We start from the raw sequence: 5,712 nt of genomic DNA on the forward strand, positions 1-5,712 counted from the left end.
AGTTCTAGGGGACTGATGACCTCAGCAGTTAAGTCCCATAGTGCTCAGAGCCATTTGAACCAACCCTTCCGAGTTTAAAAACTTCCGCGGGTCACCAAATTCCTTAGACATCAAGATATTGAGCATATCTGGGATGCTTTGCAGCATGCTTTTCATAAGAGATCTCCGCCCTCTCGTACTCTTACGGATTTATGGACAGCTCTGCAGGATTCGTGATGTCAATTCCGTCAAGCAGTACTCAGACATCAGTCGAGTCCATGCCAAGTCGAGTTGTGACACTTCTGCGTGCTCGTGTGGACCTTCACGATGTTAGTCAGGTGTACCACTTCCTTTGGCTCTTCAGTGTACTATACACGTGTAATGCACTAGCGTACACATCTTAACTTTACACCATCATTTTCTACAAAATCGATACTTAGTTCCTGGACAAGCAAAGGAAGTGGAGACACTGAAGCGTCGATGAATGATGATTTGTGTACGAAGTCCTCTGAGGCCTTAGGTAGATACGTAGGGCCTTCAGAAAGTTAGTTGCACATATCGTTCACGCTATGTAAGTAGGCTGTTTAGGTTTTCTTATTGGTAACGCCACGTAGCGCTCTGTATGAAAATCACTGGCTGCACTGTGTGCAGTCTGTGGCTGGTTGGCATTGTTGTAATACTCGCCATTGTAGCGTTGGGCAGTTGGCTGTTAACACCGCGTAGCGCTGCGCAGTTGGAGGTGAGCCGCCAGCAGTGGTGGATGTGGGGAGAGAAATGGCGGAGTTTTGAAATTTGTAGGACTGGATGTCATGAACTGCTATATATATTATGACTTTTGAACACTAGTAAGGTAAATACATTGTTTGTTCTCTATTAAAATCTTTCATTTGCTAACTATGCCTATCAGTAGTTAGTGCCTTCCGTAGTTTGAATCTTTTACTTAGCTGGCAGTAGTGGCGCTCGCTGTATTGCAGTAGTTCGAGTAACCAAGATTTTTGTGAGGTAAGTGATTTGTGAAACGTGTAGGTTAATGTTAGTCAGGGCCATTCTTTTGTAGGGAGTTTTGAAAGTCAGATTGCGTTGCGCTAAAAATATTGTGTGTCAGTTTAAGCACAGTCTTGTATAATTGTTCAAAGGGGACGTTTCATAAGTGTGGAGTTATCCAACTGTGTAACTGCGTAAACATGTGGCACCGACATAGTAAAAAAAAATTTTGTTTCTCTGTTAAATAATCAGATAGCTGCGTAATTCTGTGTTAGAGAAATATGGTACCGATGTGTAAAGTTGTATAAGGAAATACCATATTAGCTAGGGCTCCTTGTGCTTGCCAAACACATGCTACACAAAGTAAGCGTGTACCCCCCTGAGGATTAATGTAATTATACCCTCAGGTGTTGCAGATTACAGCAATGGAATGAAATGTATCACGGAAAACCTTTGTATCATTGTACTTCAAATATCTTCAAAAATAAATGTTTTAAGTACAAAATTAATCACTCAAATACGTGTACTGTAGCGCTAAACTGTGCGTCTTGTTGTAAGATAATCTTTGTGGAAGTGTCGTAGTTATCGCCCTCCGAAAGCTAAGTTCTGCAGAAGTCAATGTACTTACCTCATGATAAACAAAAGTGAAATGCTTTGCGTATAGATATCTTAGTTATTACGCTTATTGCCGTGGCGAAGAAAGTACTGTGCTGTAACGTATTGTTGTGCTACGGAAAAGGCTGTCTCATTGTAGCTATACCACAAAAGTTACTACTAAAACATGTTTTACTTTCCAGAATAATTCAGAAAAACTGTGCAGATATAAAACAGAAACACCGCAAAAGCAACATTGTAAATTGTCACTCATTATTAGCGTCGTGATAAAATCGTGTAGCTGTCACATAAACTAACCACTGTGTCATCTGGTATCTCACAGAAAGTACTTTAAATCCAGAATGTATTTTCAAGTAAACCAAAATGTTGCATTATAATCTCATTAGCAGTACTGGTAAATGTTCGAAGTATGTGAGCCTTATAGTCATTACGTAATCGTGCAACTAACAAGCAAGAATGTACACACACAATAACACTGTGTCGTCTGTTCACAATAACAATGCATTCGTCATTTCTGTTTAAATAAGTTCTCTTGGTTCTTGGCTGGATATTTAACTTCAAACATTGTTGCATGTTAACGGATTCTAAGTCTGACAAAGCATACTAGTAATGTAAAGTGAAAAGTTATATGGCAAAGACAAAGTTAAAAAGCAGATTATCTTTCAATAAACGGTTTTACATGTGAAATGTGGTGCAATCCTTTACCCTTCCTAGTACGCAGAGTTTCAACTTCAAAGCAATTATCATGTGGTATACGTCGGTAAGCAATGCTAAAATTTTTCTCAAGGTTAGCGTCTATGTTATTTTTCGCTGAGCCAGCCGGCGCACGTGGCTGCCTGCGGTGCGAGTCATTGTCTGTTTCTTTGTTGGCGCGCGTCGTTATTGGGATTAGGAGACCTAACTACCACAAATTCACCTTGTCGAGAGTGCCCTGCTCTGTTTGAATCCCGCCCGTTCTGATAAAATGCAGGTCTGTCGTTATAATTATATCATCTGTCGTCATGTCGGTAGTTCCTGTAGTTTCTTTCTTGTCGGTTAAGTGGTGGAGAATTTCTCCCTGAATTATCACTGCACGGTGGACCGTTGCGTCTGAAGTTATTCTGTCTCCCATGATAATAATAGTTCTGGTTGCCATATTGTCTGTTTCTATGATTGTCTCTGTTATATTCATTACTACGGAAATGCGATCTTTCTCTGTAACTCTTACTAGTGTGCCAACAGTTGTCATACGGGTGGTGTCTGTTTTGGTCACGATTTGTGTTGTGAGAATAGCCTTGTCGTGTCCAGTTATTGTTTCTTTCATCGCGGAATTGCGACGGATGTGACCTGCATTTGTTGTGTTCCTGTTTTCGCGTTCCGCGATTGTAAGTGTCAATTTCTAATTCTTGTAAGAGTCCCTGAAAAGCTTCAATGTCATCTTTGCAACGTCCTGCCAAAATAATATGTCGTAAATGTTCAGGTAGTTTGATTAAGCAAATGCGGATGAGTTCTGAGGGGCTGTATGGGTTTGACAGGTACTGATTCTTGTGCAACATGTCTTCAAAATATTTCACAAGACTGGAAAATTCAGATTGTTCGAAATGTTTCATCATTATGATGCTATGTTTTACTCGGTCTTGTGTAGCTTGAGACCAATATGCTGAGAGGAAGGTATGTTAAAATTCTCCTTCAATGTGACAATCGTGAATGACCGATCGCATTCTTTCAGCTGCTTCATTCTCTAAGTAGCCACACATAAATTCTAATCTGTGCTCTAATGACCAGTTGGGAGGAAAACAATGAGAGAATTGATGGAGCCACGCTTGTGGATGAATATCGTTGCCAGAATTCTTAAATATTTTGAATTTACGTGTAGTAAAGAACAGCTTATAGTCAAAATCATCGTGTCGGCGAGTCGCACATCGCTCATTGTTACTTCGTTTCGGCGGTTCCATCTCAAAATTCAATGCGCCTTGCCAATTTCTTTCATAATTTCCGAAGTGTCCTGTGTTATTATTTTGTGGTTGTTCCGTATTTCTATGTCCCTCTTCCCGTGTTGGAGCGCGAGTGTCCTCTGAAATATGTAATTCTTGTATTACTTGTGCCAACTGATCTTGTACTTCCCAGATTTCTCTTTGATTGATTTGATTTTGATTTTGTTTGAATTTTCTAATTTGTTCATACTCTTCAGTGTCAGTGAAGGCTACAGGTCTTGTGTCATTCAGATCATCATCTACCTTTGTAGATAAGTTAGTGAACTGATCTGAAAGTTCGGCTACTTTATCCGATAGTGAAATTATTTCCTCAGTGTGTTTTTCTGAACCAAGTTTCAGAGTGTCCATTTGTGTTGAAATCGTATCTACTGTGTCCTTTAAGTTTTCCTGAGTTTTTGCAAGTAGCGTAACCGAATCGGTAGATGCAACTGAATCAATTTTAGCCGAAAAGGTCTCATGATTTTCATGAACAATGGTTTGCAGTTCTTTTATGGCTGCTTCGTGATGCCGTAATGCATTTTCATGCCGCGAAAAAATAGGTTGAAAATGCTCACAAATTTGTGTTTTTACGTCATTACAGACTTTTTGACATTTCGATTCAATGTTATGTAACTCAGTAGTTAAATCTTCACGTGTTTGTTCAAGCGTGGTGTCTAACTTTTGAAGCTTTTGCTGTGTTTGTCTCTGATTTTGTTCCATTGTGTCTTAACTGTTGCTGTGTTTGTCTCTGGTGTTGTTCCATTGCGTCTAACTTTTGAAGCTTTTGTCCCATTTGTTGCATTAATTGTAATAACAATGCACTGGTGTCTGAAACATGTTCCTCAGTGCTATTCGGCAATGCATTTGAACAGGCAATATTCGCATTTTGAAAAGCAGAAAATGTGTCTTGACTTATTTGAGAAAACGGCGAGGACGCAAAACCTGAATCTACAGTATTTGCAAGGTTGTGTCCTGTCATTTTGGATTCCTGAGGCAAGCTGTTGCCGACCGATCGATCGATAATGCTTCCCTGTTCACTAATTATTTCACTGCCTACGCCATTATTTGCCGCCCGCTCCATTTCCCTATGCACAGTTGCCAAATTACTACTTTGAACATTAGTTAATTCATTACACGTTGCTGCTGATAAGCTACGCTCGTCGTCACTATTATTTCTCAGTTTACTTTGGAGCCTAGTGTTACGTTTTTCACACGCCATTATTATCACAATATTTCACACGACAACACAGAAAAGCACAATTTGAAGAGGAAAATAAGAAAACACATTAACATAGCATTGAAAATTATATCTCGTTAATTGCAAGCACAGCTGTGAAATACTTGGTGCAAATCTACATGCATGCCACAACTATTTTACTGTACAAGAATGAAAAACTACAACTACAAAGGAAATTCTCTCTACAATTACGCGCTAGCAATAAACAAAGGCTGCACTAATTGCACAAACTACAAGAAAAAAATTAGAAGATTCCAGTGAGGTATCCTCGGCTAAGGGTCGACATATGAAACGTCTCCTTTGAACAATTGTACAAGACTGTGCTTAAACTGACACACAATATTTTTAGCGCAACGCAATCTGACTTTCAAAACTCCCTATATATATCAGTTCATGACATCCAGTCCTACAAATTTCAAAACTCCGCCATTTCTCTCCCCACATCCACCACTGCTGGCGGCTCTCATCCAACTGCGCAACGCTACGCGCTATTAACAGCCAACTGCCCAACACTACAATGGCGAGTATTACAACAATGCCAACCAGCCACAGACTGCACACAGCACAGCCAATGATTTTCATACAGAGCGCTACGTGGCGTTACCAATAAGAAAACCTAAACAGCCTACTTACAGCTAAAACTATTGCGCAAGAGTAGTGGCCCCCTGCCAAAGAGAGTCCATGTTCCGGATTTCCTGTTAAGGCCATTATGCTGCGGTACAGATAACAGACATATCACAGTGGCAACTGGAAACGGAATTCCAGAGTGGATTACGCCAGATAGAACGAATCTTGTGCGCGATTCGCAAATTCACTGTATTCCTCTGGCGGTATACGGACCAGTTAATACAAGTCACTTCAGGCCGTAGTGAAATGGTGCCAACAATTGCGTCAAGGCCGTACAGATGTGTATGATGGTGATCGGGATGGAACGCCATCGACATT

This window comes from Schistocerca serialis, chromosome 2, assembly GCF_023864345.2.
Source record: "Schistocerca serialis cubense isolate TAMUIC-IGC-003099 chromosome 2, iqSchSeri2.2, whole genome shotgun sequence".
In the NCBI taxonomy this organism is placed as follows: domain Eukaryota; kingdom Metazoa; phylum Arthropoda; class Insecta; order Orthoptera; family Acrididae; genus Schistocerca; species Schistocerca serialis.